Source organism: Gobio gobio (genome assembly GCF_949357685.1).
Source record: "Gobio gobio genome assembly, chromosome: 20".
In the NCBI taxonomy this organism is placed as follows: Eukaryota; Metazoa; Chordata; class Actinopteri; order Cypriniformes; family Gobionidae; genus Gobio; species Gobio gobio.
In genome coordinates, this window is record NC_137113.1 from 16,041,367 (window position 1) to 16,056,141 (window position 14,775).

At 39.0% G+C, this 14,775-nt stretch overlaps 1 protein-coding gene across 4 annotated transcripts in view; it reads right to left on the reverse strand.

Annotated features, from left to right (window-relative positions):
* The window catches only part of rbfox3a (RNA binding fox-1 homolog 3a), a gene marked incomplete at its 5' end in the record, with an annotated part of 516,394 nt that overhangs the window by 276,114 nt on the left and 225,505 nt on the right, over positions 1-14,775 (reverse strand). The window lies entirely within an intron of this gene.

The following is a 14,775-nucleotide window of genomic DNA, read 5'->3' on the forward strand; positions in this document are numbered from 1 at the left end:
TTTTGAGTGAACTTTTGTTTACATTGCTAATGCCCTTGTGCTGTGCACCCATGGGTCGCTATGAAGAAACGGTGACAATTCACACCAGGCTGTGTCCGAAAATGCCCATTCCCTTAAATAGGGCAACATTTGAGGACAGTCATTTGTAGTGGTTTGTGAAACCATAGTGGACGTTATTGAGTGCACTTATTCAATCTCACAATGCACCACAATAACAAGTGTACAACCGATGTATGCTCAACAGCTAAAGAATACCCACAATGCACTGTGAGATTAATGCACAATGCACAGCAAATTAATTTCTGCGTTTGACCAAGATGGCGCCCACAGTGAATCATCCATCAATCCATTTTTCAAATTGCTGGTCCAATGTGGCTACAGCATACTATGAACTATATTAGTGGACTAATGTATGGTATAGTGAATGAGGATATAGGGGCCGATTTCGGACACAGCCCAAGACTTTGAGGCACAGAACTGGCAGTAAACCAAGAAATACTCCCACAAGTTTCAAAAAGTATCACGCCAGTGTGGAATAACTTTGGGAGAGAGTGCCAAATCAACACAAATGCTAGAGGTAAAATGAGAAAACGCACTCGCAAACAATAAATGCATGCTAGAAAAGGCCGTTTTCTCTCCCCATTAGAGATGTAGAATATTTCACTTTCCTCAGAGAGAAATAGATGAAAATATGGCATTGGGACATAAACAAAAGCAGCATTGAGTACAACTCTTTACATGACTCCCCAGCTCTCTATCTCTTTAATAAATGAGTCCCCGTGATCGAAGGAAAAGGCAGAAAGCAGCATTATATGAAAATGCAACACAAGGATAACCTTAAATGGAAGTAAATCAACCGCGTTGCTCTTTTCAACCTTTTTGTGGGGATATTGGCTGCTTGCTGACTCTCCCAACTTGATGCCAGAGGGGAGGAGAAATGTATGTTCAATTCTGTAGTCCCCGCATCGCTTGGCCGGGGGTGTTAACACTGTCAGGGCACATGAGGCTCCAGACTATCTGTTTCCCCATTCTGCTTCATTCTCATCAAATTGCTTGTTTTATTTATATCAAATGATACCTCGCTCCCTGCGCTCCCTCACTCGGCTGATAACGCACCCTTCTCCGTCCCCGCGTTCGCCCCCATCCCCCGATACATCCTATGAAATGTATTGCTTGCTCATTGTAAATAAAACATAAAGCTTCCTCTGAGCTCCTCCCTTGAGCCACATATATTTCTATTTTTGCAAAGAGCAGCAAACCTTATACAGCCCAGCTGCCACATCACTGTGAACAAAGACTAACTTTATATGTCTGAGATATTGAAAAGGCAACTTTAAAAGCACTATTGTCCCTGATGTAGATATCACAAAATGCAGAATTGATACAACTCTGTGAGGCTCCTTTTATAAGTGTATATCAATTACGGATTTCCTTGCTGTCTGTCTCACTCTTTCTTTCCACACATAGCACTTCCCTTTTGCACTTTCGGGTGAATATCAAAGGGGTTCAAAAGTCTGAGATCAATAACAATATGAATTTGTCCTTCTGCTTTAATGACAACAGAACTTGAGCTGTATGAAGTGTGAAACCTGATGATCATGTTCTCCAGCATGATTTGTGAACGATGAAGAGCATTTTAGGAGACCAAAAAAACACTTTTTGTAAAAAGGAATTTAGATGTCAGAAATCAATGTCAAAAATGAGTTACAAATAAATAAAACAAATAAATAAATAACATTGTTTTATCATAATTTTATTCACACATTAATTAAAACAACGCTTTTGAATATAATTAATATATAATAAAAAATTCAAATGCATTTTATTTGTTTGAGTGTGTGAATAAAGTAAAACATGATAAAACAATGGCACCCTTAAATGTCCCTGATAAAGAAACTTACAAATACACACACACACACACACACACACACACACACATACACACACACACACACACACACACACACACACACACACACACACACACACACATTTGCCTGTTTCTGTGACAACTTTCAGAACATGAAATCTATTAGAGAATCAAAGTCGAACTATAGCATTACGATCTCGGCGCACATATGTTATATCGCCATAACAATTCCGAGCGCAACATGGATAAATGCTCTTTTTGGCTGGCAGCTGGGGAATTTGAATAGTGTATCTTTCCAATGCGTTTCATGAAGTGCTTAAACCCACCTCAGGGTTCTGAGACGCCTCTCATCTCCAGCTGTCGGCAGCGGAGGGGTAATGTTGATTGATGGAGGGAGGGAGGGCTAGACCGATGCGCGGTGCAGTCGGAAGGCAGAGGAACGAATGGCTAACGCTAAACTTGACTCACTCCGTCATAAAGCCCATATAATTGTATCATGGACATGACACTGTCGTAATCATCCATGGCAGTTCATGTCAGCTGCTGACAAATGACAACGATTTACCAATGGGGTTAAGCCACACAGAGAACAGACACGGTCAGGGGATTATGATTTAGCATGGGGGTTCAGCAATGCAATGAGGACCCATGATTCACCAGGGTAGGACAAAGCCAGAAAGAGGACATCTTTGATTCAGTACAGTTACAAGCCAATGAGTGAACATTACTCACCAATGGGCCCAGGTTGACATCAATGAGCTTGATAAAGCGATAAAATGATTTAGAACAACAATGAACTGGGTAATTATGTGCTCTAGCCTCCAGCACCCGACGTACTCTAGCATAACCTGACACGAATTTCTCTTTCCCTGTGCAACAGTCTGGATCTGCTGTATCTCAAAGCACAAAATATGTCACTAAATGTCAGTCTCACTGGAACTGTTATATTCTAATTCATCATCGCAAATATCAATCAATGCTGTATGTATGGTTTTGGGGATGTGAGTATTTACACCCTAACCTTTGACTCCTGACGGCTCGGTGGTGAGTAGCCAGGAGGGAGTACTTCACTCCTCAAACTAATGAGCTATTGATTTGTGTGAGATAGCCTGGAGAAACTGGGCTGTGGAAGAGAGCCGAAGATCTGGTTTATGTGTGACTGAGCGATGTATGAAATCATTCACACACCGCGAGAAAGACGGAAAAGGAAAGTTCAAAGCCGAGGGATTACATGACAGCATTCTCAAACCTTTTACATCCCAGTCAGGAATAAAACAAACCAGAAGGCAAGTTATATCAAATTCTGATGTGTTTTCAGATTTATTTAAAGAGCCCCTATTATGAAATTTTGAAAATGACCTTTAATGTAGTGTGTAGCTCTAATTGAATGAAAACATCCTGCAAAGTTTTAAATCTGAAAGTGCAGCGTGTATAAAGTTATTGTCTCTCAAAGTAAGAATCGACTCAATTAAACGAATCGTTTTTCAAACGAGTTGCAAGCCATTTCGTTGTGACATCACGGCAAAACATTAGCATATTTCCCGCCCACTTATTGCGCCAGGGAAACCTTGAACACTGCAGCCAGGGGCGCAGCTAAGGGGGGGAAAGTTAGGACGATTCTAAGGGCCCACACACTTTTGGGGCCCCAGAGATCGGTTTTATTAGTAGTAACAGTACTAGTAGTAATGTGTTATAAATGTATAATCTACCAAAGAGTTACAAATATAAAAAAATGATGGCGCATTTCCGGCAAAATCCAGCAAAACGCTCCACTCATGAACCGCTCACGCTCACCGATAAAACTACGTTCACTCATATCACACTCCGACATGAAAATTCTCTGTGCTATAATTGTTGCAGCCATTAAGGTATTTATTTTTACATTTATGTTTAAATATTATAATGTTGTTTTTCATGTCTATGTTGTCCATCTGTCAATCTATGTTGATTATGAAAAGTGAACAGCATGAGATAGGACACATCATAAGATGAATGGAGTTGATCAGACATGATTGTGACCACTTCATTAAGTTTTGTTTTGTATAAATTGTATCTTAATTTTAATCAATGTTTCATCAGCCAATTGGGGATTCTGGGTTGAGCGAGCGGAGCTTGATTGGTCAGTATTATTAAATTGCAGACAAAGATTTTGGATAGCTAGGTTGGTGTGGTAGAGGGCCCAACATCAAATTCTTTCATAGGGCCCAAAATTGCTAGCGGCGCCCCTGACCGCAGCGGATACTGGATAGCATCATGTCGAGAAGACGCTGTGCTCTACAATGTGTTTATTGTGTTTCATATTGTGTAAGTATCTGGCAAACGGCTAATAAGGTTATTACTGTCTTACTGAAATACTACTGCAAATCAGCTGTGGGCTGCAGTATTACCTAAAACTGTGTCTATTAATGCAGATCTGTCATTATTACTACTTTGAGTAAAAATAAAGGATGGAGCAAGATTTCTTTTACAAACATTAATGTTTACATCAGCTGGGCTAATGTATGCTCTGTTATTGATACAGTTCCCAAATGTGCACCACAATACATTAGACACACACACACACGTTTGTTGATGGAAGCACACTGCCAATGCTGATGGTGAGGAATTACAGTTGAAACATCTCATAATGTACCTCAAACTGAGTAGCATCACTAGGAAATGTCCCGCTCAAGGTTTGGGTTGAAAAATTAGTTCTTCCATTGTTTCATCATCGATTCGGACTCGTGCTGGGATTTATGTAAAATCAACGTCATCATTACTGTCTCTACAGTGTGTACAATCACTGAGCTTTAGGAACAGGAAGCCTCCTGACGGAGCTGACGATCAGTTATGGTAATGGGTGTTTGTTTACAAAATATGCTCTGTACGCGGTAGACCAAACACAACAGACTAGGCCGTCTGACCAATCAGAGCAGAGTAGGCTCGTGGAAAGGAGGGATTTAGAAAGACTGATTCATCCATCGAGTTGTTTAAGAATTATTGAACATTGTGGTGATGTGCGATGTATATTATGAGAAATTTTTTTTTTTTGATTTTTTGATTGACCATTGATTCATGTAAACCTGTTGTTGGAGACCTCCAAAACTAAATTAGGAAACTTTAAAATAGCATAATAGGGACACTTTAATTTTTAACCTTTATTTACGTGATTTATACAATGCAACTTTACTTGAACTCTTTACCCTGAGTTTTTTTTGTTTTTTCAGTCAACGCCAGCATTTTTGATCAGTTTTAACAATAATGTAATGGCCCCAAGAATATTTTGATTTATGAATATCCTAACATGCAATATATGAAAAAATATGAAATAACAGAGCCTCTGCTTAGAAAAAAACTGTTTTACTCTAGCTTCATGCATTCTTTTTTTATTGTTTCTGCTAATTTTTTCCTGTGTTTTGATCCAGAGATTCTGTACTCTATCAGAAGATGTGCTATAGTGCTCGCTACCGTACAACAGTCAGAAAACACAACAAGCCAGAAAACTCCATCAATGGCGAGGAAGCGTCTCATAAATGGCGGAAAATTCCGTCCATGCAGGGAAAGAGTTAATAAACAGGAAAATAATGATTCAATGACACAAACACAATTTAATTCTGATAAAGCAGCTCTAAAAAGACAATAGCAGTCATTATTCAGTAGAAATCAATTCAGTGTTGATTTGGTTTGGTTCAATAACTGTGTAAAATTAATCAATTATGGAATGAGTTCAATTCAGCTATAACTCAGCAATGTCATCATCCAACTCAGTTCTCATCCAATAGTGTTCAGTGCAGTCAAGTCAATACCATTGCTGAATATTAAGTGTCCCCAACTAAGCAAGCCAAAAGTTGACATTGGCAAGGAACCCTAACTCCATTGTTGACAAAAATGGATTAAAAACATTCCCACCGAAATTTCGATTGGGATTTGAAGTGCGACAATTGCAAATTCAAAATCAATTGACATTCCAGAATTTATTTGACATTTTCAGGACATTGTAAATTAAATTCTCATTGCCCTTTTATTGTCAGGTATTCTACAAACATCATGCTTTAGGCAGGTTTGAGAAATCTGCATTGTGTTCGAAAGGCTCCCTCACTCAGCAAGTATTGTGTCTCTTTAATTCCTCTATGCTCCTCCATACATTATTCGGCATATTGCATGTCAGCAGCAGTGCACATAAAAGTTGATTTTTTTTAGAGTTCGATGTCCAGAAATGCAACAGAAGCAAAGTTCTTTGGAAAGGCAGGCACTTTTGTTGTTTTATGGTCCAATTTTACTATCTAATGTAATAAATGAGCACATTAACTCCACTCACTATATAAATAGTGCATGTGTACGTGTTAATGTGTGAGGATGCGTATGGCTTTTAGTGGCTGCTATACAGTGAGCCAAAGCATTTGCTTGTTTGTGACCAAGTTTGCTCACAACCCAACCCCCTCCCCAAACACACACATTCTCCTGTCTCTTACACGGTGTGTTGTGGTGCATCGTGTTTTTTCCTCCCCATGAGAATGACTCAATGAATGTGCCAATGTCTGGAAGTTAATACCTGATGAATTAATATTGTATAGCTTCATAACCACTATCCTGCCTGTGGGTCAAAGCAAAGAACAGGAGAACACTCCATGATTTATTTGCTCGCAATGTAATTTTGTGCAAACAGATATTATTGGGCTGAAAAACAAATGATTGTATGGCCCAAAAAAAAAATCGTGGTATAAAGTGGCATAAAGTGGCACAGACCCACACTGCTCATTATAGGTACCAGCATTATAGGGTGTTTTTGTAGCCATCTGTAAATGTGCATTGCAGTGATTTGCCACACAGAAAATACTGTGCATTTTTAAGCATTTCTTTTAATGTTTTCTTAGTTGCATTTGTTGCATGTTCTGCAGTCTTCCACTGCTGCCAGCAGTTAGTTTGGCAATGGTTTTAGAGCCTAAAATCTTGACAGATATTGGAGCCACTGCATTAAAGATCTGAAGATGGATGTCATTTCAATTCAGTCATCTCAATGTGAATCAAAGGTTTAAGTGAATCTTAAGTGAATCCTCTCTCCTCTTGTAAAGGAGACGGCTTATCTTAGTATCTGAGTAACATAAGCTACCTTTCCTCACTCTTATATCCTGTTCCTGTACGCAGTTCTTTACACACAAATGCATGAATAAATACAAGCAGAGACCATATCTTAGTGCACACCTACTTAAAAAAAGTGTGTTTGGGCCTGTTTACACCTGGTCACTTCATGCATTTTTACTGATCAAACAGCTATCTGATTTATCAAAACGATTCCATTTACACTTGGTTCTCTCCGCAAAACGGATATAAATCTGATCTTCAATTCCTGCGCTATATGCAGATTTAATGGAGTTCACATCATCGAAAACAACAGATATGAGCTGCAACAGCTAATTTAAAATTCAACGACCGCAATAGGAGATAACTCGGCAACAACACTGGTAAGATCATTTAGTTTTGTTACTTTTAATGAAGATGATTGTGTTGAGCATCTGTGACTTACTTTCGGTTTTATTTGCGTTAGCTTGCGGCAATGCGTGTATATCTAGTTTTAACATGTCATATAGCCTATAACACACTTTTATTTTTTAGCATTGTTGGGAGGAGTACAATTTACATATGTGGTTTTAACAACCAGATGCATTTAGACTTGTTCAGTTTTGACTGGAATGCAGCCCAGACCACCTCCTAAAGTGGTTTGAGCGATCGCATTTAAATCCATCATGAATACGTTTCAGAGGGCATTTACACCTGGTCTTTTCATGGTCGGATAGCTATATGATCAGAGAAAACGCATGAAGTGCAACAGCCCATTGGTGTGTATGGATGTATACAGCAATATATATACAGTGTAAACTCTGATCTGGTCCCTGATCAGGATTTGTGTACCATATCGCATTACAATTAAAGACTAGCTAAAAGTGAGAAATCAAGTATGACAACTGGGGTAAAAGACTAGAATTATAATGAACTATTATAATGAAACCAAATGCAATAAGCACTAGAATGTAGATAACCAGTTAAACCTTAAACATTTGCTTTCTATCATTGATTGTATTATTAAATTACAAGGAATAAAAGCTGTGCATTTGAAAGCATGCATGTCTGAGCAAACAATAAAAGCAATAAAATGATTTGTTTGTTTTAGTTAAAGAGATAATTGCTCTGTGGTTTGACTTCCTCCTCTCCATTACATTTTAATAAAATGCAATAAGAACACCTCCTTTCTGTGAGAAATCACCCTCTATTGATCATCATCAAGAGTAGCGTACAAACAATAAATTGAATAATAAATTTTAAAAAGTGCTCCAATTGAGAAGACCTAATGATTGGAATGAAAGAAACAGCCCACTGGTTTCCTGTGCACCATAAACAATGTCAGAATCCATCAGATACGTGCACACGCAAATAACCGGAAATTAAAACTCTCCACCTAAGGTCTCCTTAATCTTTTCCTCTCTTCCAGTTTCCTCTAATATTTAGCTCCTACTAACATTATTCACACAGTCTCACCTGACCCTGAGTGACCAAAGAGAGTTGGAACACGAGGCCTGGCTAGTTATCATTTCAAAGCCACGTATATCCATATCCTCATTTCTGTATATATCAACAGTGTAGGCATCCGATCCCTGAGCTGTAGAGTTAGACCTGACTCTTTGAAGTTCCGCCAACAGAGGCCGAAGCCATGACAGCATTCATCGCTGTCATTATTCAACCAACAGAGAGAAATTGCTTCCCTGGTTTTTTTTTTCATCCCCAAAATGATTTAATGCATTTATGCCACAAAAAAGTTTGCACTTAGATTAAGAAAGTGACATACATGCTATTTCGACATACATTTCATAGTTTATGTAGCCCCAAATGAATAATAATAATAATAATAATAATAATATATTTTAAAGGGGTGGTTGATTGCCCCTTTTTTTTAGGTGTTAGTGTTCGGGTTAGTAGAATAAGTTGACATGCAGCTGCAAAGTTACTTATAATTAGTATGATGTCTGTTGAGCAACCATAAAAATAAAGTGTTAGCAAATATTAAGCAGACAGTCTACTAATATTCTAATGGAGGTTGCAATGTTCTAGTAGAATGTCTAAAGTGGACTATCCGAATAAAGTGTTACCAATTTTAATTAAAACATTGTTAAAAATAAATACTTTTTTTTTTTAAGTATGAATTTGGGGCCACAGCAAGCTTCGTATACTTTTTTCTTTTTTTTTTCCAAACATGATTTTTGGAATTATTTTCAATAAAAAGTTAAGTCACAAAGTTATTGAAAAAGAAAATAATTTATCTGGTTTAATAATAATTTTATTATTATTATTCTTATTACTATTATTAATAAACATTTTTCCAATTATTTCTAATGAAGACACAAATGAATTGGTAGAAGAACAAGAAGATGAGAGGCCTTTGCTTAAAAACTTTTCAGATGGTCAGCAGTTAAACCAAAGTAGGGGTCTGGGAATTGGACCCTTGGCTGGCCCTGAACGATTCTTTAGGGGGTGTACAAAATTCCTCTGACTTAACTTTACTTGGAGCTCTGCACTGCTGACTTCGCAAGCACTCCCAGATCTATGCTTTGTTATTTAAATGCTCTTCTTTATCTCACCTTTGGAAGTGGAAATCGAGTGCGTGTGTGTGTGCCGTGGAGGCGAAGACCGGAGGAGAGGAGTTGGAAGGGTGCGCCATGGCAGGCTCGTTCTGGAATGACCTTGGAAGTCACTCAGCAGCGAGTTACCCCCGGTGATAGGGCCTTCACTGAAAAGTTGGCATGGCCGCTGCCCCTGGCACAGGCAACGATCCGAGAGAGCCCAAGACTGGGCTCCTGTCCCACTGGAGCCCGATAACGATCAGATGGCAAGCTCCAGGCTGGCATTTATTTGGGATACAGTTAAGGAAAATGATGGCCGCACAATCATTGACTGTGTCACTTGATAATAGCCCGAAGCAAACAGGGTTTGGTAGACTCGCATTCCTCACAAGAGTGATTCATTTGTTCTGCTTCCATGCGGTTTACTATCTGCTGTGTATCTCGCAGTCTCTCTCCCCTGGACATCCAATACCCGCCAAAAGATTTCCAATTTCACTTGGACAATGGCCTCAGAGGGCTGTAAAAGACCATTGATTTGGACCCTCCTGCAAATATTCTCCCTAAACAGTGAGAAGCATCTTTCAGGCCATTTTACATCTTAATGGATAAACCATTGAGCCCCGCTTGATTGTTTAACTAAGAAAGTATATCATCGAACCACAAGGACCATTTGCACAGGGGCCTTCTGGGATGCTGGGCACAAACAGTTGGACATTACAAAAGCAGAGATAAATGCTCCAACATGTCCATTGCAACAGGATCTAGCCAGCGGTAGTGGTGAGGTAGTTAGAGAAGAGCATCATTAGGGGTGGGATAGCCAGAAGATTTTTTTTTTTTAAAGTACATGTGAAGATACGAGCCTTCGACATAAAGGTCAGGATGGTACCCTTCATTTGGAAATCTGTGTTCACGGTAATTAGCTTTGGCCGGGCCAATAAAGAAGCTATTCAACGGAACAGATAATAATGTCACCATCTGAAAACAAACAGCAACACTCCCCCCAAAGAGCAAGAAGCATTGTGGAAGAAAGTGCAAGACTACTTTAAATTGTCACAAACCCTGTACATCTCAGCCATACCATTAAGGCAACCTTTTGGGAAATTATCTCTGACTGCCCAGGAGCAGCAGGACAAGTGGAATATCAGTTAAGGATGGGACACCTCGATTCTAGCTGTCTTAGTTAATATTGTTCTGTAGATGGACTTTTAATTGCCTTCTCCAAAAGTCTTCCTCCTCAAGTCTTCACGTGGTATGGGCGAATCCTCTCAGCTTCCTTGCAGGGCTCAAGCTCGAGGGATTCATGCCATTCCTGTGAACAGGATTGGACAGGGTTATTAGAAGGTAGAAGATTCGAGATTGGCCCTTGGCTTGTGTGGTAGCTATTTCAAGAGCGCTTTCCTCCACTGAGCAGTACGCCATAAGGGACTATATGGAATCACAAGCTGTTTTTTTTTGCACTCTCCACAACAGAAATATTCAAAGCAGGGTCTGTGAGGAGCTGCTTTGTGTGCCAGTGTTGTGGGGGCTGAATCTGGCCATATGTCAGAGCTCACTGTGAGAACAGCCTGGATCTGCTGGGGCTGGGACTCTCCGCTAGGCAATCTCTTCTCTTCCAGCTCTCTGCTCAACCCTGTGAGACCTGATGTCACCCTGTGCTGCCTGCTACACAGCAGTTGGCTGTGCCCAAACACACACAGGGGAACAAACACACAGTTCCACCCACACACACACACGGAGTGACAACAAACACACTCTATGCAAACACTCCACACGGCTGAGGTCAAACCAGCTATTTCATCATCCAGATATTGTCTGATGTAATTACAAGCATCTGTTTGAGGTGATGAAGTCTCCACAGTCCTCGGCTGTGGTCCTGACACCCTGTTTCTATATTGCTAATAGAGGTGGAATGAAAACCAGTACATTTACATATACAGAGCCCACCACAATATTATATTAGCATGGTGACCTACAAATATATATATCTATCTATATATATATATAAATATACACAAATTATCTATTTAAATTTCTTTTAAGAGTTACGCATTTCAATTAATAATAGTAACATTCAATCAAATTTAATTGAATAATCCTTACACATTTTAATTGAATAATTGATTAAGGATTGTTTGATTATACAATTAAAATGTGTAAGGATTATTCAATTCAATTTGATAGAATTTATTAATAATTGAAATGCATACATTGAAAAAATATATATAACCCCCTGAACTACTTAATATTTAGTGCATTCATTACTGCAAGCAAGTTAATAATGGTTGCAATAAAAAAACAAAAACAAATCAATATTGCAAAACTCCATGTATCTTGCAAATCTATTTATTGGCCTGCCTTCAGGTTTTAAAAATAGCTGAGGAAGATCTTTGATTGAGCCTCCCTGAGACCACATGAGGGGTGTTCGTAGGTTTGAACATTTCATGTAATGAAAAACGTAACATAACTGCCATAAATTGATGATATTGTCTGCCAAGTCAATCCTCTGGTTAGTTTTGAGGCCTGTGGGTAAATGCACACCATACGAGTAAGCACTAAGGTGAGAGGTGCACTTGCATAGATCAACCTGAGGCTGAACCATCACCCAAAGTTCAACGTTTTACGATACACATCTTTATTTGCCCCTGTAGCGATACACAACTTTATTTGCCCCTTTAAGCCCAAAAATAGCTTAGACTCCCTCTGTGCCTGCATCTTTCCGATATCAAAGCCTGGATGTCGTTAAATGTTTTAAATCGAAATGAGAGTAAAACAGAGATCATCGTGTTTGGCTCTTCTGAAATCTCAACAATTTCTCATTTAAATTCTGGTGTTTTATTTTCCTCAGTAAAATCATGTGTAAAAAAAAAACGTCTTATGTGATGTGATGTGATTTGAAGCTAATTTAATATAGTTTTTACCAACTAAGAGCGCTGATTAAAGTGAAGACTTTTGTTTCTTTTAAGCACTTTGAAAGTGCAATTCATGCTTTCATTTCTTCTAGAATTGACTATTGTAACTCCTTGTATCTGGGAATAAACAATTCTTCATTATCTAGATTACAAATGGTCCAAAATGTGGCTGCAAGACTCTTAACCGGTATTGAACATATTAACGGCAAACATGAACATATTACTCCTGCTTTAATGCTTTACATACCCAGTCCACACTAGAATTGATTTTAAAGTGTTTCTGCTTGTTTTTAAATGTTTAAATTACCTTCTTAATAAAATTAAATATTAGTTGTAGCTAAAACCTGTGGAGGTGAATTTCTTCCAATGTAGCATTAATCTATAGACTCAGTGATGAGTGACTCTGATAAACCCACCAGCGTTTTTGCACGTTCAACCAAGACAAGATGTAATAGAGTGTACCGCATAGCACGGATGAGATGCGCGAGCGATCATCCTCACTGGACTGTTTCCACGCTCATTCGGGAATTCTCAGTCACTACCCTCTTCGTCTGTTTTTCTATTAAACAAAGAGCGGTGTTTCCTTCTCTGGTAACAAATTCTCCTGCATCCACCTCCTCCCCTTCTGTCAGAAGGCAGGGCTTAATGCTAGAGCTCCTTCCCACTGCGTTTCTACACAATTAGCTCCACAGAAACTGGGGAACAGCAGCTGAGTTGGAGAACCAAGATGGATGATTGAAGTTGTGAAGGTGACGGGATGGCAAAAAAAGAGAAAAACAACATCAGCCATCAGCTCGCAAAGCCTGGGAGGAAGTAATAGTCCCTGTCAGCCATAAAGCCCTTCCATAGAGGTGCCGGCCACAACTCCATAAGGCTCCTCAATTTCTGCAGTTCCCTTCATAGATAGTCAGCTTAATTACCCAGCAGGCCATGCATGTGGGGGCAGAGCCATTGTTAGAGACAAAATGACATATGCACTCAGCAGCAGAAATGCAGTTGGACAGATCAGAATCATGAAGCAGGCTTTAAAATGTGCTGACTCTTCAAGACAACCCAGAGTTTTCATGCCCTTTGTAGAAGTGATAAAGGTCTGGAGGGGTGAAAATGAATGGCTTTTGTCCAAACGCTAGTTCAACAGGCCAATTAGTTAAATTAAGCTACACATGTACAATATTAAGAGTAGCAGAGCAATGTGGTTCTATCCATTCTCTTAAAATATGAACTTATGGTGCTGTCATCAAAAACTGAAAATTTAAATAGAGCTGATATTTAATTTCCTCTGTGAGGCACTTCATTTTCACCCTTTTGTTTAATTCAAGAGATGGATTAGCATATGCAACTTTGCATTGTGATGTATCTTTTATACAGGTAGTCTGAGAAGTTAACTCAATTCAGCCCTTCACAATTGATATTTCATTCATTACAGGTTACATTTTTTCCATTTAATCTCAATTCGTATTTTACAAGTAGAACATTGGCCGATAAACTCACTTTTTTCCTACATCATGCCATTTGTATTCATTTTGTTTATTGATACTGCTGATGAGAAACCTGTGGTAAATAAACAGCATCTCAGCATTGCTAACTACATAATATTTCAAATGATTATGGGGACAGCAGGGAGCATTTTGGTAAAAGTGATTTGGGACTACTGTATGTGCTATCACAGCAAAAAGTATGAAAGAGTTTCATTCCTTCCATCTATTCCTCTTTCTAAATATGACAAGTGTTACTTATCATGCTTTCTGTGTAAACAAAACACACAAAAACATGAAATAATATGTTGATCTTGGCCAAGTTATTCTATTAAAACCTTCATGCCTGAGTTTTATAATGATGATTTCAGCATAACACTGATCGTCCTTCCTGCCCTCTCTGACACGTTCACTCCTTTTATCCCTCTTTTCTCTCTCCCTCCTCTTCTCTCAGCCCACCATTCTGCCCATGTGCCAGCAGTGTTTAATTGCCGTGTCATAATGAAATCTAGTTTGATGAAGAACAATTCAGGCTCGGGCACCGCCTAATCAAATTAACCAAGTCCTTTTTGATTTTCAATTATCTCGTTCAGTGGAACGTTTCCTCCCTGGCATGGATCGACTATGACTGGAACTTTACAAAGCTAGAACAATGCTGCCTAACTATCATGTCGGACAGTTGACATGTATCTCCCAAGACATCATCTAGTGACCATGTGGGGTCGCTGTGTCTTTTTATATTATCCCTGTTCTGTTTTTTTGTAGTTGTCAAGAGTCACTCTTCCACCAGCAGCCATGCATGTAAGAAAGCCAAAACAAAATGCTGCATTCTTAATCGGTATACAGAGCTATAAAGGTAAATCAAATGATCATGTGCCATCCTGTCTACTACTAAGATGCCTCAATATTAGTGTTTGACCGATAGTGGT